Here is a 27,447-nt window from a genome sequence, read left to right as displayed (position 1 = left end):
CAGTGTGCACCTTTCCAGGAAACATAATGTACCATGCTATGATCATATGTTATATATTATGATCGTTTTCTGAAGCTACTGTTTATATTTATTTTGTTCCTAACTGTTTTAGAATTGTTCGCCATCCAGAGTCTCTTGGTGGAGAGGGGGAGCTATAGAGATTAATTAAATAAATAAATGCTAACAGGATTGGCAGCCATATTCCTGGTATGAGGTACGGAGTCATTACATTCCGTAAACTTGTGCACACCGTGATAAAGTACTATTTGACAGCTGAAACAAATGCCATACAACTATCACCTACCTCCCATGCAACGCCGCATAGAAAACATGTCATTGAAGAGGTGACTTTTGTGCCAGTGCACTGAGCATTTGTGAACATCTCACATGTCTGGAGCTGCGCACATTCCTCTGTGTGCGTGTGGCACACTCTTATCTATTGCTTTCATATTGTCGCTCATGACTTGAAGATGAATTGCTTCAATTGATGTCCTTATCCCATGAACCCTAAAGACATACTCAGAAGCAAACGGTTACTTGGAAACAATGCCATTCTGGATCTCTCCAGCATGCCGTTTCTATTGTTTCTATTGACACACAATTGTGGATGCATTAAGCCAGATTTGTCTACAGCCCCATTCCAAAAAATGGGGGTTTCCTTTTTTTTTTTTTTTTTTTTGGCACTCATTACCTTATAGAGGAACTGGTAAGCCAAAAGAGCGTATTCAGCCTTTAACAGGTGGCTGTATAATTCATGATTAATAAAGGAAGAGAACCCAAGGATGAAATTAGAACATTCTTGTTGTCTTTTAAAAAGAAACTAAATTAGCATTATCAGCAGGCTCAAGCAGCACAGGTGATGAGAATGAGGAAGCATCATTATGGGAGGAGGGAAAATGTTTCTCCAGTAGAATTATCTACCATTTAGCATGCTTTAAAACAGGCTGAGGAAACATGCTAGCTGAGGAATTCTGGGAGTTGAAGTCCACAAGAACTCTGCACCAAGTGGAAGATCAAACAGATTCCTGACAAACCTAGCAGACAACTTTGTCTCCCAAAAAGTAGAGAAGGGAACTAGAGGATCAGCCATATTGGACCTAATTCTCACTAACAGAGATGAAATGATAGAAGGTGTTGAAGCCACAGGAACCTTGGGCGGGGGGGAGTGATCATGAAATATTGGAATTCAACATTATGTAAGCACAATCAATAGAACACAGTCAAACTAGAGTCTTGGACTTTAAGAGAGATAATTTCAATAAACTTAAGAGACAGCTTGGGAAGGATTCCATGGATGAGAATCCTCAAGGGGAAAACAACTCAAGAAGCTTGGGAAATTTTGAAAAGTAAGATTATAAAAGCCCAGTCTAGCACAATACCAACAAAGAAAATAACAGCTCTCAAAAGCAACCAGCATGGCTACATAAAGAACTCTCTGATAAATTGAAAGACAAAAAGGACAAGTATAAAAAGTGGAAAGAGGGGCACATAACTAAGGCAGAATATCAGCAAATAGCCTGAGCCTACAAAGATGAAGTGAAGAAAGCTAAGGCTCAAAATGAACTAATGCTTGCGGCAAAAGTAAAAAAATAACAAAAAAAGCTTCTTTCAACATGTAGAAAACAAGAAAAAAGGTAAGGAAATGATTGGTCCATTAGTGGGAGAAAGTGGCAAGAAGGTGACAAGCAACAGGGAGAAAGCAGAACTATTTAACTTGTTTTCTGCATCCGTCTTTACACAAAGGGAAAAAAACAGTCCAACCTATCAAAAACAGCACCGTAAACTGATTAGAAACACAAGGATGGAAATTAACCAAAGAGAAGCAACCTAGAACTAAGGAAAATTTTCTGACAGAACAATGATAGCAGTGTTCCAATATCTCAGGGGTTGCCAGAAAGAAGAGGGTGTCAAGCTATTCTCCAAAGCACCTGAAGGCAGGACGAGAAGCAACGGATAGAAACTAACCAAAGAGAGAAGCAACCTAGAACTAATGAGAAATTTCTTGACAGTTAGAAAAATTAATCAGTGGAACAAACTGCCTCCAGAAGCTGTGAATACTCCAACACTGGAAGTTTTTTAAAAGACACTGGACAGCCATTTGTCTGAAATGGTATAGGGTTTCCTGCCTGAGCAGGGGGTTGGACTAGATGACCTCCAAGGTCCTCCATCATCATCATCATTATTATGGATCATCGCACAGTCAGCCAGATGTTCAGACTGGATTTGGCATTTTGTCTACCTATCGAGTCCTTACCAAGGATGTTTAATGGTATTACAGATATTGTCGCAAGATGGAAGCAGTTCCTAGTAAGGCCGCCTTTTGCAATTGACTAATGGCAAATTTGTCAATGCCAATGGTGTTCAAGTGGTGCTCCAGTTGTTTTGGGATTGCACCCAAGGCGCCTATTACTATTGGTACTAGCCTTGCTTGCTTTTGCCAGTCTTTCTATTTCTATTTGTAGGTTTTTGTATTTTGTTATCTTCTCCAGTTCTTTCTCGTCTATTATTATTATTATTATTATCGATCATCGCACAGTCAGCCAGATGTTCAGACTGGATTTGGCATTTTGTCTACTATCGAGTCCTTACTATTATTATTATTATTATTATTATTATTATTATTATTATTATTATTATTATGTCATAAAGTGGCCAAGGTTGGAGACCTCTGCTTTAAAAGGCTGCAGACTGGCTGAAGCAATGAACACTAAATTGTATAGTTCAACATGATTCAAAGACTACAGTGAGACAAGAGTCAAAATAGAAGGCATCAACACTCAGAACATGTCCCCAGATCTCTCTACTCTTTGTTGGGCATGGTAAAATAAAGATTGTAATTTTTTTTAAGCCCTCTAAAAATCTGCAAAAGTGGCAGGCAAAGATGGTCACATCAAATGCCCAATGAGAACAAGGAAGGTGCAGCCCTAGCACTGTTGAAAGTTGAAAAGAATTTTCAGTCACTGTCCTCAAACCAGTTTCATACAGATGGTCCTTCCCTTACAATTGTTTAACAACTTTTTGACGTTACAACAGCACTGAAAAAAGGTTATTTAAAACCAGTCCTCACACTTACAAACGTTGCAACGTCCCCACGGTGACCTGATCAATTCAGAAGGTTGGCAACAGGTATGTATTTAAGATGATTGCAGCATCCTGGGGTCACGTGACTGCCATTTGTGACCTGAGGTTCTCAGCTGGCTTCCAAAAGCAAAATCAATGGGCAAGGTTGGATTTACTTAATGATTACATGATTCACTTAACAATCGTGGCAAAAAAGGTTGTACAATCAGCTACAATTTACTTAACAACCTTGCTTAGCAATGGAAATTCTGATCTGAACTGTAATCATAAATCGAGGACTACTTGCACATGCATGTAGTAGGTCCCTGTAAGTGAGGACTATTTCTACATGCATGTAGTAGGTCTCTGTAAGTGTGGCTTTCTTGGAATTCCATGCAAATATGGTCACTGTCAGAAACCTTTGTCACTCGAGACCTCAAACACATTGTTTGCATACTTGGATACCTCTTGAAACTTCCATATTAAAAAAAAAAATCTAGAAGGCAATTTCTATGCTGAAAAGTGAAATGTCAGCATGTAACAAAACACTTATTCCTAAGAATGCCTCTGGCCTCTGTTTGAGCCCCAAAGGCATTCTTATAAATAAAACAGTCGCACAGTGCAGCAGTGGGCTTTCTCAGAAGCCCATTTCATCATTATTAAAAATACAGAAACAAACAACTAGGAAGTAGCATCCATAGGGAAATGGGGGGGCAAATGACAAAATGTGTGTGATGTCACATCAGATAAATGCCACAACTTACCTTTTTGCATCAAATATCAGGGCCCAAGTATGCAATTGTGACATGTATGTAGTGACATCACTACATAAATATATATACCGTATTTTCTGGCATATAAGACGACTTTTTAAACCATGAAAATTGTCTCCGAAGTCAGAGGTCGTCTTATACGCCGAGTTGTCTTATATGCTGGAAAATTCCGTATTTTCCAGCATATAAGACAACTTTCTAACCATGCAAATCGTCTCCGAAGTCGGGGTCGTCTTATACGCCGAGTCGCCTTATACGCTGGAAAATGCAGTATTATCCCAAGGATACACAGCGTCATTCAGAGTAAAGCATCATTGTTGCAAAATGGATATAGACACAGAAACAGACAGTGATGTCATTATATAAATGTCACAATTACATAATGATACATATAGACAAGGGTCTTTTTTGTCATAGAACGTCCAGAATGGAGTTCCGGCACCTATTTTGGATGGAACCTTGTAGGGTAGGCAAGGCGGGTTGTATGACATGTATGAGTTCCAGCACCTTTTTTTTTTTTAGAAAAAAAGCACTGCATATAGATATATAGATTAGAGAGAGAGAGAGAGAGAGATAAAATGGAGAACATCCCAATCCATCTTTTCTGTTAAAAAAGCATTTTGTGGGGAAGCTTCATACACCAAGGCAGCAACTGTGTGAAAGTGCTCTTAATGTCCTTACTTAATTGCAGTAGTTGGGGAAACCTTTATGAAACAATCCAGTGCATATAGATAGTCTTTGTTTAGCTACCACAATTGGTATCAGCAACTTATTTATTTTATTTATTTATTTTATTTTATTTATGAGACTTATATACCGCTTTAAGTGCAAGCACTCTCTAAGCGGTGTACACCAGTAAGCAATGTATATATATATATATTTACATTGCCCCCAACAATCTGGGTCCTCATTTTACCTACCCTGGAAGGATGGAAGGCTGAGTCAACCTTGAGCAGGTGAGATTTGAACCGCTGACCTGCTGAACAGTCAGCTAAAGTGGCCTGCAGTACTGCACTCTAACTGCTGCGCCACCTCGGCTCATAAACTTGATCATAAAGTGGAGCAGTCACTGAGTGAAACCGCTACTGTGCTTATAAATCTTACTTGACCAGCTCAAGGTTGACTCAGCCTTCCATCCTTCTGCGGTCAGTAAAATGAGGACCCAAATTGTTGGGGACAGTATGCTGACTCTGTAAAGCACTTAGAGAGGGCTGTTGTTTTTGTTATTGTTACTTCAGCTTTCCTTGCTTTACAGACTTGAGAAGGCCTTAAATGTGAGGATTGGTCACAAAATTACTTTTTCATCACTGTTGTACCTGCAAACAGTCAGTAAACAAGGCAGGAGCTAAACAAGACTGCCTTTGTGAATTATTCACTAGCATGACCAAATTTGATTTAAAAAAACCTTCAAATTTGGTCAACTCTCTCTTTCTAGAACATAACAGATAATGTGCATTGTAAAAGAAATGCTGACATTGCATTTGCCTATATTTGGCCCTTAAGGGACATGAACATCAAAATAAAGAAAACAGATGTATATAGAAAATAGCAACCATTAAGCTTATTGGAGGCACCAAATTCCATTCAATCTATCCATTCTTACATGGCTGCTTATTCTCATGATCCCCAATCTAAATTAATTTTCCTTGTTCCCCAATCTAGATGGGGAAGAAGGAAAATTTGTTTGTTCCCCAATCTAGAACAAGAGGAAAATCCACAATGAAAGCAAGGAGATATTAATGAAGATATATTTGCAGCTTATCTTACTTTTTCCATCCAATGTCATCCTTGCACTGGTAAGTTTGTATTTCAGCTACAAGTTTCTTCCGTTTTTATACCCAATTCTTGTGCTTTATTATAACCTATCATGTATAGCACAGATAACCAAGTTGATAAAAGCAATTGCCTCACATAAAGTACAAGTATTTTGTTACAATCCAGAAGGGAAATTTCACGTGATTCTCCACACTCATACAAAGAAGACCACTGCACCCGATTTGTTATTTGCCAGGCAGGGAAAAAGCAATGTGCATATATGCTCCCAGATTTAGCTTGAGAATAGCTAAGCTATTGCTTATCCGATTGCATGCATAATATACATTATAACAGTGGTATAGGCCCCCTCATAAGCATTTTAGGATTGAATCAGCCAGCTGTGAACTACACCATATATTTCAATTCCCAAGTTCTTATTTGTGCCATAATATGCTGTCAGGTCATAAAGCCAGCAATTGCAAGAAAAAAACCGCAAACAAACCTCAGTATTAGAACTGTTCTTAAAGGAGCTCAAATCTCAGTCATTATGGAAGAAGAACATACTTCCAATAACCAGATAAGTAGAAATTTCCTGACAGTTAGAACAATTATTCAGTGGAACACTTTGCCTCCAGAAGTTGTGAGTGCTCCAACACTGGAGATTTTAAAGAAGAATACGGACAACCGTTTGTCTGAAATGGTTTAGGGTTTCCCACTTGAGCAGGGACTAAAAGACCTCCTAAGGCAGTGTTTCTCAACCTTGACAATTTTAAGGCATGTGGACTTCAACTCCCAGAATTCCACAGCCAGCAATGCTGGCTGTGGAATTCTGGGAGTTGAAGTCCACATGCCTTAAAATTGTCAAGGTTGAGAAACACTGTTCTAAGGTCTCTTCCAACTCTGTTATTCTGTTATTCAAACTCCAGAATCTTATCTAGTAGCCTGCAAATTTAGTACAGTTGTTCCAGGACTGACAGATAAATGGTGGGCTATTCAAGCTAGAAAGGTTTAGCTATTTCCAAAACATTTACAATTTTAGTTTTAATTACAGCATAGACGAGATTCTCTGCTTATTCCCCCTTTTTCTTTCTCTTAAAGGCCTGCCTTTTACTCAAGCAGTAAGCCAGCTGTGTTTCTGGGACAGCAAATCCAAGGGAACTGTGTGCTGCAGCGTTGTCCCTAATGGCGTTGTTGTTGTTGTTGTTTTGGGAGGAGATGGCCCCTTCTCTTGGTTTTCATTCCAGAGTACAAGTGGGTTGCTGAGAGTTACCTGCTTCTATTATTTTTCAATGGTCATATTGAATTTTACGTTCCACTGAATGTACTTTTAATGCTATATGCTCCCCAGGGATGGTTTGCAAGATAGGGAAAACATAAATAATGTAAACAAACAAAGCACGTACATCCATACTGTATAGGCTGTGATTGTTTCTGAACCCCCATCCATCAGCTATTATTTATTATGATCATTCATATCCCTTCTTACTGTCCGTAGAGAATTATAAGGGTTAAAATTACAATGACTATTAAACTACATTAGGCTAAAATGGCCTGGCTGAAATAGAAGATCTTGATTTCTTAAAAACAAAAAGAGTGTGGAGGATAAGAAATCGCCAAGATGCATCTTCCAGAGTTTGGGAGCAACCTAAGAGAATGTCCTTAGACCTCAAAAAGTGTGGTCATCAAAACTAGGGAAACTCCCGATGACCTTACTCTTTGGAGAGACACATATCAAAATAGAATTGCTTATCTGATGAGACCAACACAATGATCTAGCATATATTCTAAGATTTTTTTTAACAACTCAGTATTATAGTTCCAGAACTGTGTCCCAATTAGCAAGCAAGGTGCCACGTCTGGTACTAACTGAAGTGTCCTGGCACTCCTCAAGTGTTAACTCCGTAAATTAAACACCTTGCAAGAATCAAGATGAGATATAATCAGACTATGGATAGTTGATACCAGTTCAAGAATGACAACAGCAGAACTCATTGATGTAAACATGTGAACATATTCCTTTTTTCCACCATCATCGGGATATCCAGAAATAATAGATAGGATCATTTCTAGAACGCAATCTTATCTTTAAAGGGACAATTTCATTCACAACAAGCAGAATCACAATATCAAAGCCTGAAGACCAACATCTCACTATTTTATTTGGTTTAATTCCAGCTTGTTTACTCATATCTCTACTCTAACTGAACTTGGACAACAGCAAGGGAACTACAGCATTGTTGGCAATAGATGACAAAAAAACTTTCCCAGCAGTGTCCACACAAGGTCTGCTTGATATCAAGGTGGCATTCGCAGCATGCCTACATAGGAATAAGTCCCACTGAGCTGTGAGGAGATTAATCAGTAAATGAAAGATTTAATTTGGCTATAGAGTATGTGTGTTTCAAATCCCTTTCAAGTAGAACATCCTCTGGAGTAAACATACAAGGGAATTGTGTTTTCAAAAGTAGGCAGCCAAGAGAAACACAGGTATTTAAGTGGCTTCAGTTAGGCATTTAATACCCATTCTACATAGCCAGATAGATGGATAGTCAGAGAGCTGGATAGCCAGCTAGATTAGATAAATTAGATAAAATGGATGGATGGATGGATGGATGGATAGACAGCCAGGGAGATGGATAACCAGATAAGAACACATGAATTTCACAGGCCACTCATATTAGTTAACAAAATGACTGCCACCAATTCCCAACTGCAGGAAATGATTCAACAGGTTGTCTCCCTTGTCTTCATATGACATGGATCACCTATCATCTCAACCAAGAAAACATCTGCCAAACTAAACTGAACAATTGTTTAGGAATTATTGAGAATGACCAATATCATGTGTGCTGGATTTTGGCAAAACCGTCATAAACCCCGACATCTGACCCTGGACACTAATCAACTACAAATGCAGTCAGGTTCCCAAGAGCTCAATGTGCAATTACATGATCACAGGGAGAAGTGGAAGAAGCTCTCAGAACTTTGAATCTGGGTCATAAATCCCCCAGGGAAGTCCATCGTAACTTTGAACAGTTGCTAAGCAACATGTCATAAGTAAATAATAATAATAATAATAATAATAATAATAATAATAATAATAATAATAATAGTAGTAGTAAAGTTGGAAGGGACTTTGACATCATCTAGTCCAACCCCCTGCTCAGGTAGGAAACCCTATACCATTTCGGACAAATGGCTGTCCAGTCTCTTCTTAAAAACTTCCAGTGTTGGAGCATTCACCGTTTCTAGAGGCAGGTGGTTCCACTGGTTAATTGTTCTCACTGTCAGGAAGTTTCTCCTTAGTTCTAGGTTGGAGGTCAAGGACTACTTGTAAGAAAACAAGACTTACAACTGTGCAGCTGTAAAAATTACACTAGGCCATGCAGATTTCACATGAAGACTTAGTCTTAGTACTAAAGGCACAGACCCATAATGCTTTTGTATTTGTATCATTTTTTCACAACTATAATACACAGGTAGTCCTTGATTTACAACCATGAGTCCAAAATTTCTGTTGCTAAGTGAGACATTTGTTAAATGAATTTTCCCCATTTTACAACCTTTCTTGCTATAGTTGTTAAGTAAATCACTGCAGTCATTAAGTTAGGGACATGGTTGTTAAGTGAATCTGGCTTCCCCATTGAAAGTCGCCAAAGTTGATCACATGATCCTGGGACATTGCAACCATCATAAATATGAGTCAGATTCTATTCAAAAGCGATGTGATCAAATTGCCATTTTTACCCTTTATCATTTATTTTTAAAAATTAAACCACCTAATATTTGAAGCTCTCTGTGTGCTTTACAAAAAAAACAAAATACTTAAAAAAAAGTTGGGAGACTTGTTACACAACATAACTGTGTGTATTAGAAAGAAAAATCCAGCAACAAGAAGCCAGATACCCTGAGAATATATCCCAAATACTATATAGTTGTGCAATTTGCACTCTCGTGTTCCTCAATTTAAGGATTTTATAAAGACCTACACAATCTTGCAGATTGCCCTGCTTCAGGGCTTCCCCAGATTCCGATGTTCAACCTTCCAATTTTTATTTTACTTATTTATTGTATTTGTACAACTGCCCATCTCGCACAAAAGTGACTCTGGGTGACATACAGCACTTAATTAAAAAAAAATACACAAAACAGTCACATTTAATAACTGTAAAAAAGACACAGAAAACAAGAGAGGCTGATTTTGCTACTGCTACTGCTATTTTGCTTCCCTGCTACTGAACCAGGAAAATATCACACACTATTACAGACACGAAATACTGGGGAGCAGGAATGGGAGGAGGGATTGAAGAGCGGAAGAAGCAAAGAAAAAAGGAAGTAGAACAATTAGTCCCTTAACTCTAGGCCTCCTTTCATCTGTGGACCAAGCAAGAATAATACTTTTCTTCGGTGAACAGTACATTAACTAGTCCTGTGGGTTTATGCTGAGATCTCAGACAGGTTTTACCTCTCCACCTCAGTGTTTTACAATCTCAGTTGCAAAACATCCCTTTCATCCTAGTCATTCACTTCAACAGCTCTACAGCGTAGACATACATTATTTTTTTATTTTGCTGATGGAACAAATGAAAAAGTAAGCAGGCCAGGTGCATAGGTGAGTGGAGATATAGTTGATAAGCAAAACTGGTATTTGAAGCTTGGTATTAGTGTTGAGTACAGCTAATAGTCACAGGGAGCAAAGTGGGAAAGTTGGAAAGATTGTGCTCTGAGTCAAAGCCACCCTTTTTGCAGAGATTTGCAGAATGGATCAGGACAGAAAATCAAATGGTCCAGCATTTATGGTCACCCGAAGACAACATATAGGAACATTCCTTAGAATGCAACTTCATTTTTAAAGGGACAATTTCATTCACAAGCAGAACCACAATACCAGAGACATCCAGGAGGTCAACCACATTATCCAGGAAATTCAAATATGGGACAATATTTCTCAAACAAGAATTAGGTTACAGCAGTTCAGACCAGACTGCAGAAATGAATTTTAAATACAACTAAAAGCAATACCAAATGGAATTAGCGCTTCAAAGTGAAGAGTATGGTAATAGCTGGCAGAGAAAGTCAATTTACCTAGTCACAGACTACTGGAGATGGGGTTAATGAGTAGAAATGTAATGCTAGAACTGTTGCAGGGAAAATATGTTTTTAAGCTGCACTAGTATGACAGCTTCATGCTTCCTGTAATCCTACGCCAGGGCATGTTGATAAACTTGAAGCTAAAACAAACAGTATTTCACAGCAGACATTTTTTTTTTTTTTTTTTTTGGCCAAACAAGATAAATGCTCGTGCAAAGCCCTTTAAAAGGTTTCTACAGCAGCAATCCAGAAGATGGTATTCTCCCCAAACTCAGGAACAATTCAAATCACAGATGTTCTCTAGTGGAAAAGATGGTTGAATTGCTATTGCGATTCATTGATTAGCATCATTCTCTTTTCCTAATTGCAAATCCCGAACTTTTTAACTGCACTTGTAGTTCAGAAATACTTGATATTACAAGGAACTGCAATACACAATGCCTCCAGAAAGGTTCCATGCAGTTATCTGCCAGCTTAGCTTTCCCAGATCATCAATAATTCACTTTCATATACGCCCAGAGCTGGTTTTCAGAACATGCTTTCTTTTTATCCCCTTTCTAAACTTAAGCAAGATGTAAAGTGCTAGTAAAACCTTTCCTACACCTGTTTTCTCTTTTCCCAGCCAAAATCACTCTTGCTCTCTTCATCCCATCTCTCTTGAGGATTTTAACACTTCAAGTACAACCTAAACCTGAAAGAAATAGAGGTGGAAACAACCCTACCTTTGAATTCTCTCTCAAGGAAAGAGGGCTGTTCTAATTGTTTTGTACTCACTTCAGCTGTGAAAATGCCAAAAAAAAAAAAAAATCAGCAAAAATATGTGTGATTACTTCACGCTGTCAGGCTGAAAGGGGAAGCCTAATAAATGCAGCAGGAACGCCACTAGGTGAACATTTCATGAATGAAAAATCCTTAATAAGCAAAAAATCCTTCACCTGCTCCTTGCCCTCCCAGTGCACAGCCTTAGGCACCTCGAAACTTGTCTGATTTCCTGGAGGCGCTCTTTCCTATTCATCTATAAGCACCTCCCACAGAGTTGGCAGACCTGTTACCGTCTTGCTGCCTTACCCCACTGTGAATATAGAAAACAACCCCTTACTAATCTGTCTTTCACTATCCCTGAGAATGTTTCATTCATTTGATCCCCGAAAATGGGCAATGCCAGAAACTGAACCTCAGCACTTCTACAGTTCTGTTTTCTGTTCCTTTCCCTTCCATTTCTGTTCCTTTCCCTTCCATTTACTCCATGAAGCTTTCTAATCTCCTGAAACCCACCGGGCACATGGCCTGATGCACTCAGGGGCCCCCCGAAGTGGCAACAGTTACTGCATACTGAGCAGGAAAGTAATGCAGTGACAGGGAATTTGATAAATTAGCCCTCTCAAATTTCCAGGCTTCCCTATCTCTGAGGTTCCATCCCAGTGAAATCTGTTCTGGAATTTCACTCTGCTTAGAGGCATTGAAAATGACCCTCTTAACTATTTGGCAAGATGTCTCTCCTTATGTTGCGGGGGGGGGGGGGGGACTGAAAAATGACCAAACAGTGCATTGCAAGAAGCCATTAGATCTTCCTACGCCTTCCTTTCTCACCTCCATTTGCCTTGCTCTTGCTATTAAATGTACAATTATCCTATCTTACTATCACGTTCATTTTCTTCAATGACAGGAAAAAAAAGGCGCAGGTAAGCATCATCAGTCAGTGTGTAAAAATGAACCATCCAGGAACGCAGGCGTCATCATCTGCCGACACCATCTCCCCATTCAAACACTTTCCAGGAATTCTGTTCTTCATACCAATCCAGCAGCCTGAGTCCATTTCCTTGTAAAATGAATTAATTGATTTCAGCCATCTATCCCTAAGGGAAAAAAAGGAACAAAAAACCCTAGGCATTGCCCCTTCTTTGCAACATGACTCAGGATCAAAGCTCAGGGTTTCCACTGCTGGGAGAATTGCCTGTGGAAAGCAGTTGTAGGTCAGTGTGTGCCAGCCTCCTTATATGTTTCTTGGGTTGGCAGGTCTTTTATTTGGACTACAGTACCTTGAGAATACAACTCTTACTTGACCTTTGTCTCCTGTTCCACATCTTGCACACAATCACAAGGAATCATGCATAGCTTTCTCTCTCCTCCAGCTCCCCCAATCACTGCCACCAGCCACCCCAATTGTTACATGTACCCCAACCATCCCTATTGCACAGAGAGGAATCTTGAACAAATGGGTCCAGCAGGAATTTTGGACAGTGGCTTGCAGCGCAAATGGCAAGAGAAGAAAGTCACAGTGAGTAGGCTAAGGAGATGCCATGTGGCACTGCCGGCGTATCCACATGGCTTCCAGCCTCACCCAGCTGCCAAGTGCTGCAGAACCGTGGCGGGAGGGGAGCGGAAAGGTGGGGAGAGAGAGGGACAGAGAGAGAGAGAGAGAGAGAGAGAGAGAGAGAGAGAGAGAGAGAGAGAGAGAGAGAGAGACCCTCTTCACCACAGGGAGCTTCGCTTCTTGCAAGAAGTCCAACCTCGAACCCCTTCGCCCGCGTGCACACGTACACTCCCCCCTTCCAAAACAGCCTTGCCACAAAGCCATCCGCCCTCGCCCTAATCCAACCGCCGCTGCCGAATTGCTCCAACCAAACCCGGGGGATTAAGCTCTGAAAAACCCGCTTGGCGCACAAGACCCGAGGCACTGCGGCTCTTTTCGCCCCCAGCCCCGCTGCTTCTTTGCCACGGCGACCGCACTCGGCGTAACCAACGTACCGGCTCCGGCTTCCCTCCTAGTCCAGCCTCTTGTCTCCCAATCAGCTGCCGCTGCCGCCTTGCCCAACCCCGTATCTACCTGCAGGACGCCTCCTAAAGCCACCCAGCCTTTGCACCACTTCCCGGTCCAGCCGCCTCCTCCCCTAGCCGGGCACTTTTCCTCTCTCTCTCTCTCTCTCCTCCACCCTTCTCGTGATCCGCCCACCCGGCCACCGCCTGCATTTTGAACCCGGCGCTTTCCCCGAGTGAACCCCCCCCCCCACACACACACACTTCTCCCTTCCCAAAATAGGAAGTCTCCCTAACTGCGCAGCGCTCGAGGTCACTTTCGCTCCCTTCCCTTCGCACCTCCCCCGCAGACACGCGTCCATGAAACCCTAGGATCTCCCTCCCCGCCCCGCGCGTGTGAATGCGTCCCCCAGCGCAATAAGCCCCGAGTTGACGGGGTTGCCCAAAGGTTTACGTTCTCCCTTGGCTGAGCCACCGCTAGTTGCCTCGGGACCGCCTCCAAGTGAGAGCTTGGGTGCTGGGAAGCGCTGCGGATGATGGGCTCGGGTGGCCCCGGAGAGTCTGCCTGGTCCCTGATCTCCCCAACTCCTTCCTGGTTTGGTCCTTTTAATTTCCTCATCTGTCACGGAAAGAGAAAGAGAGGGGAACCCACCCTTGGTCCAGAGTTGGTAGTAGCAGCAGCGATAGCAGTTGGTAGCAGCAGCCGCCCGGGAGCAGTTTAATCCACCGAGCGCCCAGCAGAGCCGATCCGAGGCTGAACCGCAGCGGGAGAAGGCAGCGTTTTCCCGGCACTCATGTTGCTGCCGTCTCCGGAGAAGAGCGCCGGCGAAGAGTAGACGCAGCCGAGTGACAGGCGCCTTGGCAGCCGGCGCTGTTTGTGGCGAGGAGACGGGGAGAGGAGAAGAGAAGCCGGGGAGGGACGAAAGGGGAGGCGCTTGCGAGTCAGGCGTCCGGGAGGGTGTGAGTGCGCGTCTGTATGTGCTACGCGGCGGTGGTGGTGCCGTGCCACTTCTTCGCGAGCGCATTGCAGCGCGGCTCTCTCTTTCTCTCGGCTAGCTGGGGCGGGAGCGGGAACGAGGCGAAGCCGCCAGCTCAGAGATCGGGCTTTCGAGAAGGGATTGACACGAAGGATTAAAAAGGCCTCACCTTGCTGAGCTCTGAGTCAGCCAAGGGTGGAACAGGTTTGTTGCTCTCTCTCTCTCTCTCTCTCTCTCTCTCTCTCTCTCTCTCTCTCAAGCCAGCAAGAGTTTGGGAGAAGCTGTAACTTCCGAAGGAGAAGACCTCCAAGAAAGGCGTGATCTTGGTGACCTTCAGCCTTCTCCCAGCTTCGGGTCTTCCGGGTCTCCTGGACTTGGAGTCCCATCCTCCCCAACCTGCACCAGCCATGCTGGCTGAAAATAAGGAGGGGTGGAATCCAGTTGATCTGGATGGAGGGCCTAGGACTGGGGAAGGCTGGGGTATAGATCTTAGGCGTGTCTGTTAAGGGTTATCTTTCCTACTTTTTCCCCTTGGGTTGAGGGCAATTTTCAGAGTCTGGTGCCCCCTTTTCCATTAGGACTATTGTGAGAATTGTAGTCCAGCATTTCTAAAAAATACAGTAGTGTTGAGGAAATCTCGTTTAAAGCACCAGCTTGGAAGAGGAACAATGTGGGTGGGGAATAGCCTATTTTTTTACACCCTTTATTTCGCTTATCAGGGATGAGTTGCTTGGTAGGTTTGCATCAGGTGCCCGAAGGTGCCCCGAATTCCAGATTATAACAAAATGTTATAATCCACTTGCATCCTTGGTGCTCAAAGTCAAGGTCACTTTGAAGGCCTCTTTTTTTTTCTTTGAACAAGCAATTAAACTCTCGCCAGATGTACGCACATCCCAGGGTTGATATCCTAAATATGTTTTTCTGGGAAGTAAACTCTATAGATTGTATACAATTGTGCTGCAGGTGATTATGATTACATTTGACGCCTTGGAGCTCAAGGAAAAAATGCACAGCAGTTTAGATGCCATTCTGATTTGCACCAATCAGCTAGAAAAGCAATATTCAGCCAAAGCAGTGATTAGGGTTAGACTCATACAGATTAAAAAGACTCTCATTTGCCTTTTGGGGGGAGGAGGAGGTGATGAAAAAGGGGTAACTGTTTCTGATTGCATTTTTTGCACCATGTATGAATGAAACAAGTGTGCCTTTTTCTCCCTTAGGCTGTGCAAATATCTTCAAGGCAACAGCCTCTAGATGACCTTTGGATGTTTACCATCATTTTGTTGTACCTTTACCTCTTGAGAGTTTGGATGTGTGTGTATATAAGTGAAGGATGGGAGTGGCAAAGTGTTGGGGTTTTTTTTCCCTTTAACCCTCCTTAACCAGGAAGCAGCCAAATGGAAAGCTAATCAAACTCCAACCAAGGAAAAGTGTACTGATTCAGTGCACTAATTAATTAACTGCATATAGCTTAGCAGCATGGGTCTATCTGTAGGTATTGCTCTTCGTTGTCTTTTAATTTCAAGTGTTTTTTTTATGTCATGGAATTTACAGTGGGTGGAATTTAGTTTGAAGTCAGTGGAATGAGGTTAACTAGTTCCTCTCCATGTCATGCTGAAGCCGTGGTTTCTTTCAACTGTGGTTAAGCAAACCCTAATTGGCAGAGTTCACAAATCATAAAAATCTCTAGGGTGCTGTAATTTTCTTTTCAGTGTAGCTTTTCGTAACTGAAACATCACCAATTGGAGCTCAACTTTCTACAGGGGGACAATCGAGAGCATCCTGTCATACAGCATCAGAGTCTGGTTTGGAGGCATCACTGCTTCAGACAGGAAGGCAGTGCAGAGAGTGGTGAGAATGGCCGAAAAGATCATTGGCAGTTCCCTCCCTCCCATCCAGGACATAGCACAGAAGCGCTGCTTGAGCAGGGTCCATAAGATTATCTGGGACACTACACATCCTCTTCACGACCTGTTTTCCTTGTTACCTTCTGGGAGGAGGGGGCTTCATGGTATCCGAAGCAGAACATCCAGATTCAGCCAGAGTTTCATTCCATACAGCATTAACCTTGCGAACTCTCAAGCTTCCTCTTTCCGTTATATATTCAAGATGGACAATATTTAATATTTATTTGCTACGTATATGTAGGGATGTGGGACTATACATATGTTGTTCATAATATGCTTAGGTGTGTGTCATATATGTGTTTCACTTTGAGAGCGGGCAACTAAATTTCATTTTTGATGTGTGGCATTGTGCCCACAGTATAAAAATGACAATAAAGCTTATATTATCTTAACTTCAGATGACTTCATGGGCGTGTGTATCTGGGTAGTTTTCTTGATATTAAATTGGAAAGGATTAGATGGAGGGCTATTGCCTTCTTCCAGTATTTTTTTTTTAATTTACATTTTATTTTTCCCAGTCTAGCTAGAACCCTTCTTTGTCTTCTACTCAAGCACTACCTGTCTGGTCTCGCTTAACGTCTATGCTCAGATAAGGTCAATCAGATGGTGCCACTTGCTGAGGTATTTTTAACACTTCAATGGAAAATCTTATCACTAGTGTGGAAAGATGAACCTGCTTAAACAAATACAGCCAATATTGATTTTATGAAATTTTGCAGTCCTGTACTTTGAAGATTATCAAATGTTCATGTGGGTTCTACTGATCCACTGTCATCCCAGCATTGATATGCCAACATGAAAACCTAACTGGCTCCTTAAGGTCAAGTATCGTGTATAATTGCAACACAAGGTCATATTGCTACATACAAATTTTGGGTCTATTCCACCATAGCAAACATTTGAGGGATGTCTAATATAAACAGCTTCTTTTAATTCTGGTCACATTTCTATGAGGTTGGGTCTGGCTTTGCCTTGTTCTTTTCAATGCGCTGAATTTGTTCTTTGTCTTTTCTCTTTTAGACTATTCTATGCTTGGGACCACCGTCTTGTTGCGTGATCCACGTCTGATTCAGTTTCAGCTGATAATAAATGGACTGATATTCTCTCATAGAACAGAAAACATACTTTCTTCACTTATGGCAAGCCCTTCAAGTCCTGAAACCACAAAACAAATCACAATACTGCCGTCACCATGCTTGACAATTGGCATAAAGTTCTTATGGAATACAATATTTGGTTTCCTCCCAAGATTCATCATCGATGTAGACTGAAAACATCCATCTTTTGTTCATCTACTACAGAGCATTTCTCCATAGGTCTGGAAGGTCATCCTGGTGCTTTTTTGGAAGACCTGACCTCAGCTGTCAGTGTTCTGTCTTGTTGATATGTCATGAATCACATTTTTACCCAATGGTTTTCTGATGGTAGAGTTGTGGACACTGACTTTTACTAAGACAGCTAAGACCTGCAAACCCTTGGATGTTTTTAATGGAATTCTTCATAGCTTCCAATTATATGCAGCACTCTTGGGATGATTTTGACAGGCAGCTGCTCTTGAAGAAGTTTGATATTGGCCCAGTCATGTCCATTTCAAACATATATCCCTTGACCATGGATTTATGGAACCTTTGTTGTTGTTAGTTGTGAAGTTGTGTCCGACCCATCGCAACCCCATGGACAACGTTCCTCCAGGCCTTCCTGTCCTCTACCATCTTCTGGAGTCCATTTAAGTTCATGCCTACTGTTTCCGTGACTCCCTCCAGCCACCTCATTCTTTGTCATCCCCTTCTTCTATTGCCCTCAATCTTTCCCCGCATTAGGTTCTTCTCCAGTGAGTCCTTCCTTCTCATTAGGTGGCCAAAGTACTTGAGTTTCAACTTCAGGATCTGTCCTTCTAAAGAGCAGTCAGGGTTGATCTCCTCTAGAACTGACCATTTTGATCACCTTGCAGTCCAGGGGACTTGCAGGAGTCTTCTCCAGCACCATAGTTCAAAGGCCTCAATTCTTTTGTGCTCAGCCTTTCTTATGGTCCAACTTTCACAGCCATACATTGCAACTGGGAAAACCATGCCCAATACTGTATGACCTTCTCCAGACTGTAGCCATTATTGATTTATGGAGATCCTCAGATTATTTTGAGCAACACATAACATGCCTGTAGAATCTATGAGGTGAGAATTTCAATGTAATAAAGCAAGCTAAAGTTGGCAGACAACTTGGCTGGCTGATCCCTAATTATCTCTTTAATTGAATTGATTAGACGGGGGGGGGGGAGAAGGTGGCACCATTACATTCTCACACAGCACCTTTGCATGTTGGACAACTATTGTTGATGAAGTGAAATGAAGCAAAGGGCAAACTTTGGAGATAATTGTTCACTCAAACTTTTTTATATCAGTAGAACTGACAAATAAATGGAAACATTCCAAAAATTCCAATGCTTTTCACAGATTTCTGCCTCTCTGTCATGTATTTCTTGGTTGCTTTTAGTAACAAAGGAGGTAGGTCTCTTGGAATGCTCGTTTCAACTATTGTTTATTCTTTGCATCTAAACTTTCATAATGAGTCATATAATTTTAGCAGTCTTTGCAATCCAACGTCTTCCAAAGATTACTGGATTTCGATTCCCATAAATCACAGTCAGATTCTCCAAAAAGCAACTGGTTGAGAAAGTTGTCCTTGGTTTTAACAATATTACATTTCTCTATGTGCCCTGTAGGGAATTCCCTTGTTGAAAATTTTGAGAGCAATCCAATTTTCCTAGTGAGCAAACTTGATTGAAGAGTGGTATGTTTGTCATGATCCAGATAAAATCAAGCTTGGATTTGGTTTAATGATTCCAGCTGATCATCCCAGTTTTTAAAAATGCCCCTCATTCTAAACTTCTGAAAATCTTTAGAGCAGCAGATAAGTCATTTGGAAACAAAACTGGTATGCAGAGAAAAATCACTGCACTGTTACTTTCTTCTGTTAACAGAATGTTGGCTGGGTATTCCCAAATGAAGAGTTAGTTATTAAAAGAACAAAGCCAATTCAAATCTAAGCTTTGCCATGTGGGGTTAATGCCAAATGAAGCTTAAATATGTAAAACTACCTTTTTCTTGTCTTTGTCACCAGTGGGATTTTGACTGTAATTCTTTAAGGCTCATATGGGTGGCAGATGGGTTGTTCTGTAAAGTTTTGTGATATTATAGATCAATCCCAAACATATTTGCCTAAAAATAATTTGTTAAATTCAGTGAAATGTATTTTCAATTGTGTTCACTAAAAACAGCTTTCTTATAACAAGTGCCGTTAAAGGACTAGCCCAGATACCTTTTAGTGTACTGTACTTGATTTCCATACTTCTCTCAATATAAATACCACTCCATTTATTACATTTTTCTAATTAATTTATTCCTTTTTATCTTGGATATTTTCCAGCTGAGGTCTGCACTTGGTCTTTGAATGATAAGCTGGGTGCAGCATTCTGTAGTGGCTGGAACCAGAATGAAGACATCAGTGGGTAAAGAGTACAGTTACTGTACATTTGATTAAAATCAAATGTATTTATAGTTTGACAGCAGTTTTTGAAGTGATATTGAGAGCCACGCCTAAGATTTGGTGATGAGTTTCATGCAGCCCTAAGTCATGGATCTTGCATTTTTTTTTCTTAGAGCAAGAAAATCATTGTTGTTGTTGATTGCGAAGTCGTGTCCAACCCATCGCGACCCCATGGACAATGTTCCTCCAGGTCTTCCTGTCCTCTGCCATCTTCTGGAGTCCATTTAAATTCACACCTACTGCTTCAGTGACTCCATCCAGCCATCTCATTCTCTGTCGTCCCCTTCTTCTATTGCCCTCAATCTTTCCCAGCATTAGGCCCTTCTCCAGTGAGTCCTTCCTTCTCATTAGGTGGCCAAAGTATTTGAGTTTCAACTTCAGGATCTGGCCTTCTAAAGAGCAGTCGGGGTTGATCTCTTCTAGGACTGACCGGTTTGAACGCCTTGCAGTCCAAGGGACTCGCAGGAGTCTTCTCCAGCACCATAGTTCAAAGGCCTCAATTCTTTTGCGCTCAGCCTTTCTTATGGTCCAACTTTCACAGCCATACATTGCAACTGGGAAAACCATGGCCTGGACTATACGCACTTTTGTTGGCAGGGTGATGTCTCTGCTTTTTAGAATGCTGTCTAGATTTGCCATAGCTTTCCTCCCAGGAGCAAGCGTCTTTTAATTTCTTGGCTGCAGTCCCCATCTGAGGTGATCTTGGAGCCCAGAAAAATAAAATCTGTCACTACCTCCATTTCTTCCCCATCTATTTGCCAGGAATTGAGAGGGCCGGATGCCATGATTTTGGTTTTCTTAATGTTGAGTTTCAAGCCAACTTTTGCACTCTCCTTCTTCACCCGCATCAAGAGGCTCTTTAGTTCCTCTTCACTTTCTGCCATTAGAGTGGTATCATCTGCATATCTTAGGTTGTTGATATTTCTCCCGGCAATCTTAATTCCAACTTTTGATTCATCTAGCCCTGCCTTTCTCATGATGTGCTCTGCATATAAGTTAAATAGGCAGGGCGACAGTATACAGCCTTGCCGGACTCCTTTTCCAATTTTGAACCAGTCAGTGGTTCCGTGTTCGGTTCTCACTGTTGCTTCTTGACCCGCATATAGGTTTCTCAGGAGACAAATGAGATGGTCTGGTACTCCCATCTCTTTAAGAACTTGCCACAATTTGTTGTGATCCACACAATCAAAGGCTTTTGCATAGTCAATGAAGCAGAAGTAGATGTTTTTCTGGAACTCCCTAGCTTTCTCCATGATCCAGCGTATGTTGGCAATTTGATCTCTAGTTCCTCTGCCTCTTCGAAATCCTGCCTGTACTTCTGGTAGTTCTCGATCCACATACTGCTGGAGTCTAGCTTGTAGGATTTTAAGCATAACTTTACTAGCATGTGAAATGAGTGCAATGGTGCGATAGTTTGAACATTCTTTGGCATTGCCTTTCTTTGGAATTGGAATGTAAACTGACCTTTTCCAATCCTGTGGCCACTGTTGAGTTTTCCAAATTTGCTGGCAAATTGAGTGTAGCACTTTTACTGCATCGTCTTTTAAGATTTTGAATAGCTCAGCTGGAATACTGTCACCTCCACTAGCTTTGTTGTTGCTCAGATTTTCTAAGGCCCATTTCACTTCACATTCTAGGATGTCTGGTTCGAGGTCAGTGACCATCTCACTGTGGTTATCTGGGATGTTAAGCTCATTCTTGTATAGTTCTTCTGTGTAGTTTTGCCATCTCTTCTTAATCTCTCCTGCCTCTGTTAGGTCTCTGCCATTTTGGTCCTTTATCATGCCCATCATTGCATGAAACGTTCCCTTCATATCTCCAATTTTCTTGAAGAGATCTCTGGTCCTCCCTATTCTGTTGTTTTCTTCTATTTCTTTGCACTGTTCATTTAAGAAGGTATTCTTATCTCTTCTAGCTATTCTCTGGAATTCTGTATTCAATTGGGTGTATCTTTCTCTTTCTCCTTTGCCTTTCGCTAAGAAAATCATAGTAAAGCACAATTGAAATCATTTCCTTTTGTTTTCTCTTTCCAATTTCACCTGGTGTTCTTTGAGTGACAATTTAAATTATGTGTATGTGTGTGGTTTTTCTCTGAGGTTTTCGCGGGTGTTTGTATGTAGGTCTTTGGTTATTTGGGTTTTCTCCCACGTAAAATTGAAAGTGTCTTGGCGATGTTTCGACGAAGTCCCATTCGTCATCTTCAGGCTAGTGTTTTCACATGATCAAAATTCAGATGCTTGGCAGCTAACTCATATTTATCACAGGCGCAGTGTCCGGGGTCACATAATCACATTTTTCTTCTGACAAGCAAAGTCAATGGGAAAGCCAGATTCACTTAACCATTCAATGCAGTGATTCTCTTAACATCTGTGGCAAGAAAGGTCATAAAATGAGGCAACACTCACTTAACAACTGTTTCACTTAGCAATGGACATTTTGGGCTCAATTTTCGTAAGTCGAGGACTGCCTATACTTCATGTTTTACTCATTTGAATGGATATATGCACATTTCATGTTCAATTTGCTGCTGGAGTACCCATGTTGAACCCCAAAGCACCAGGGTTGTCTCTCCCTTGTTATTTACTAGATATCCTGCCCCATTCTACTTTTTAATTTTTCAAAGATTGCTTATTTATTAGATTTATATCTAGCCTTTATTTTGTACAAGTAAAGGGAACGTATATAATGTTCCCTCCTATTTTCCCCATAACAACAGCCCTGTGAAGAGAGTTGGACTTAGAGAAAGTGACTAACCCACAGACACCCAGTCATTTCCATACTTAAAGGCAAGCTAGGAAGTCTTACTCTGCTAGTTTCTAGCCTAGAGTCTTCACCACTACACATAATTAAAAAGAAAGACTCATATTGCAAATCAATATTTGTCTCCAAATTCTTCTCTGGTTCTAAGTATGATTGTGGGATTCACACAGTCCTAGATTTTGTAGGAAATAAAAATATTGAAAATGTCTGCAGCCAAGTATAATTATTTGCCTGGAAGGCAAGATCTGTATTAATGACTTGCAGCATTGCCTGTCCTTAAGTAAAGCAATTTAAGCCTGTCCTCATTATGGTTATTTCTGCATTGTATCCAACAGTGTTTGGATAACTCCAGAAGACACTCTTAAGTTCATAACTTGTAGGTTATTAATGAGTCCCGCATGAATTAAGCTACTTAGCCAGAGCACTTCTGCTTCCCCCCAAAAGCAATGGAAAGCTATGAATTGAGAGTACATATCCTGGAGGGCCAGAGTATATGGTTCATGGTAGGCTTTATATACTCTGAAAAACATTTTGGGGTTCCAATTTTTTTATTTATTTTATATTTATTTATCAAAATATAAAATACAAAGAAAAATGAAAATAATGGGGAAGCAGAGAAGAAAAAAGGAATGAGGAAGAAGTATAGGATAAAAACATCCCAAAAGTGCTTTTTTAAGAGGCAGTTGAACTTTCTTGTTTTTCTTTAAGATATTTTGCTTCTCATCCTCTTGGACGAGAAGTGAAACATCTTTAAAGAAAAACAAGAAAGTCCAGTTGCCACTTGAAAAAGCACCTTTGGGACAACCATGATCTGGATGACTGAGAATCTCCATAGACATTAGGATAAAAATGGAAAAAGAAAAGCATTGACATTGAATAAGATAATAACATACAGCCTTAACTTTTTACATAATAATAAGTACTAGCCGTTTCTATAACAACAAACTTATCTAATCAGCAAAACCCAAAGTCAAAGGTTCATTTTCTCTCCCTCAAGTACAAAGTCCAGAAGTGGTTTCCAAGGGGAAACAAAGTTAGCTGTATTCTTTTCTTTGATTCAGCCAGTCAGTCTAGCCATCTAGTTTAATGAAGAGAAGGACAAGGGGGGACATGATAGCAGTGTTCCAATATCAGAGGGGCTGCCACAAAGAAGAGGGAGTCAAGCTATTCTCCAAAGCGCCTGAAGGCAGGACAAGAAGCAACGGAAACTAATCAAGGAGAGAAGCAACCTAGAACTAAGGAGAAACTTCCTGACATCTAGAACAATTAACCAGTGGAACAACTTGCCTCCAGAAGCGGTGAATGCTCCAACACTGGAAGTTTTTAAGAAGAAACTGGACATCCATTTGTCCAAAATGGTATAGGGTTACCTGCCTGAGCAGAGGGTTGGATTTGATGACCTCCAAGGTCCCTCCCAACTTTTATTATTATTATTATTATTATTATTATTATTATTATTATTATTATTATCATTATTATTATTATTATCATCATCATCATCATCTTTGCTAATTCCATCAGTTTTCCAGCCATTGTTGGAATTAAAGAATCTAATCACTAGTGTGCTACAGTGGTTAGAATTCAGTATTTCAGACCGACTTTGCATCCCACTGCCTTGAGTTCGATCCTGACAGGCTGAAGGTTGACTCAGCCTTCCATCCTTCTGAGGTCAGTAAAATGAGGACCCAGATGGTTGGGGGCAATATGCTGACTCTGTAAACCATTTAGAGAGTGCTGTAAAGCACTGTGAAGTCTAAGTGCTATTGCTATTGCTTTCCATTTTTGTGCAAAACATTCTTGCTGCTGTCACTCTGGGAGCCATTTTGGAAATGTAGATGATGTCCTTCCTTGGTATTTTCTTTGCCCAGGAAACAATTTCAGAATGCCCCAGGTGCCACTAACCCCTCTGAATGACAGTTGTTGGGCAGCAATAGTTTCTTTGGTGTCTGCTTTGCTTCTGTGTAATTGGAATGATAGCTAAAATGATCCAAAATAGTCTGGCTTTGCTTCTGATAAAATGCTACTTCTCTCACAGAATTCCACCACACTAGAAAACTGTAGCATTGCCACAAGGCAACGTTTCTCAACCTTGACAATTTTAAGATGTGTGGACTTCAACTTTAAGAAATTCCTCAGCCAGCAGGCTGTGGGGACTTTATAATAATTTTTCAAGCTGGGTTATTACTTTTCTAACGGGAGGTGGGGCTGGAAATATGCCTGCCTGGAAAGTAGAAGATTTGCAACCTGTCTGGCTAGCTGGTATTATGCAAAACGAACCAGATGTTTAGGCATAAGGAAGCTGTCTCGGTTTCTAAGACTGATTCCTTTCTTGCCGCATGAAATAGGATTGTGATGTTTAGTTGCTTCTAGGGTTCCTGTTATTACTTGAGAACTCAAGGGAGCTAAAAGCCGTAACCCTCTGAGCTCAGATAGACTAAGAGAGAGTAACTGAGGCACAGTGGCAGACTTCAGCCGGAGTTACCTGTGTTTAAGTCAGGCACTTTAGCTGCTACACAACACTATACAAAAAGTGATGGTTTTTTTTTTTAGAAAAATTTCATTTAATTATGCAAATACCAGGGAACCTTAGATGTCAGGCCTCCCAAAAGACATATTATTTATTCATTCCTTTCATAATAACTGCAGCCCTGGAATGAAATTGATTCTACTTGCAACCTGATCAGGGATAAAAATCTGATCTTCAGCAATTCTATCTCTATTTCCATGTCTGTCAATATATGCCATTACTAGTGAAAGTGGGACAAAAAGTTCTCGGATTACCCTAAGATTTGGGCAAACCAATGTCTATTGCAAAATGTCTCCTGTACTCCAGCTTCTGTAGTTGCGGTAATCCTGTCTCTCTTGTCAATTTGGAATGGATTTCTCATCTTAAAAAAACTGTGGGCAGATGTCAGAATCTCAATTCAGTATATATATATATATAAAAACATCCTCTGCTTCCCCATTTAAAGTGTATAATTTCAATGAAATCCTAGCTAAATACTCGATAAACTTCATAGATTAACACTCATTTTATGCGTACCTCCTTTTCTTAAAAAAAAAAAAATTCTGGCCAGGGCTTTCACTAAGTATAATTAAGTTATAAAAATTTACAGAAGTACATGACACAACGAAAATTTCAGTCCATAAATTAAGTCCATCCTAGGTGCACAAAGATACGTTTTCTCACATAATATTCAAGTATGAATTTTTAGAATTATAGCTTATTTGACCACAGTATCTTCCAGCTCTTATAAGAAGGCTACATCTGGACTAAGGGCTGTGATTTTTCCACACTTGGTAAAGCAAAATGTTACCATGATAAACTGCATTCGCAAGTTCTGTAAACTTGCAGTGAAGACTAAACACCATTTTTAGAATTTTAATTGTGGAAGCATTTGGCTAGTCACAGGTCTGTAAAAGAATTCATAAAGCTACCCCTTCCCTCAAGACATTTTAGTCCAAATGCAGACGCCGCGATGTCACTCAGGATTAATGCAGAATCTACAAAGACTAACAACAACATCTGAGGAAAGCTTTAAGTAACCGAAATAAATTTTGAAATGTGTTCTAGTTTAAAGTTCGGAAAAATCCCGATACTACTACAATAAAACTCTATAAAGATGCTTTACCACTAAGTTGAGGCAGTTTTATTTCTTGATGCAGCAATGGAGTTTCTTATACTTAGTGCTTTCTAATGTTTCTGAAGGGTGCTGGCTTGGGGAAGTTTGGGGAAAGCTTTATCTGACCAATCAATATTTGACTCTAAATTATTTACTTTTTAACATAAATTAAAAAATTAACTGCTGCCATTTATTGGTAGGTATGTTCTCATGATCCTGACAAAAAATGGGGTGGGCGGTGGAGGGGAAAAAAGGATTGGATTTTTGCTCTGCTTATCCTTGCATTGGTGTTATGGTTTGAAGGGCTCAATATTTAGCAGATAATTGAAGAGATAAATAATGCCTGCCTACCACAAATCTTTTCTTTCTGAATGAAAGGCACCAGTCAGAAGAAAAAAATGTAACTGCACTGCAACTACAGTATATTTCTACTACAGTATACTTCAACATTACTCAGCTAATGTAAGAAATAGTAGAATTGCACTAAAACCCATAATGTTTCTAATGATATAACAATTAAATTTCAACAATGTGTTGCTCAAAAATAGCAACAATTGTCCAGTCTGTGGTTTCCAATTTCTTTCCCTCCTTGTTGTCATTTCATTGCTTACAGATTGCCAGCTATTGTTTTGCTGCACACATTTTCTTTTTAAAAACCTTGGAACTCTGATTCATCAAACAGATGTGCCTGCATTGGATTTTTTTTTTTTTTTTTTTGCTTACTTATACTATAGTCTGTCTATAAATAACTTGGAGAAATACAGTGGCTTGGCAGACTTCACACAACAGGAAGAGATGACTAACAAGGAACTATTCACCCTATATTTATATGTCTGTCTGTGTTTGCATATGTGTTTGTGTCTGTGTATGTACTTGTGTGTGTCAGGTATAGAAGCACTTCCAGCAATGTAGCACATTCTGTTTTGGCACACCCTGCAACTCCATTTCCACTCTTCTGAGGATCTATTCCATTGCATGAATTAAAATTTAGATTGCAAATATAGTGCATCAGTCATTACCAGTGTTTCAAAAAATATTTATAGAACATTGCTTTTAATATTGCAATTGAGACAAAAATTGTCTTTTCTTAACAATAATACTGTATGCAGGTAGTCCTCAACTTACAGCAGTATATAGTGACTGAAGTTACAACGGCACTGAAAAATGTGTTTGTCACATTTATGACCGTTGCAGCATCCCC

At 40.6% G+C, this 27,447-nt stretch overlaps 1 protein-coding gene across 1 annotated transcript in view; it reads right to left on the bottom strand.

Annotated features, from left to right (window-relative positions):
* The window catches only part of LOC120312556 (serine-rich coiled-coil domain-containing protein 1-like), a 184,303-nt gene extending 169,692 nt beyond the window's left edge, over window positions 1–14,611 (bottom strand). The window contains exon 1 of the mRNA XM_039353412.1: window positions 14,089–14,611. The gene's annotated coding sequence lies outside the window, so the exon portion shown is untranslated. The remainder of the gene's footprint in view (window positions 1–14,088) is intronic.
* Window positions 14,612–27,447: the final 12,836 nt, after the last annotated feature.

The sequence above is a fragment of the Crotalus tigris genome, unplaced genomic scaffold, assembly GCF_016545835.1.
Source record: "Crotalus tigris isolate CLP2741 ecotype Arizona unplaced genomic scaffold, ASM1654583v1 scf7180000018518.7366548510:968632, whole genome shotgun sequence".
NCBI lineage: Eukaryota > Metazoa > Chordata > Lepidosauria > Squamata > Viperidae > Crotalus > Crotalus tigris.
Note: the sequence above shows the minus strand (reverse complement) of the source record. Positions and strands in the feature narration are given on the sequence as shown.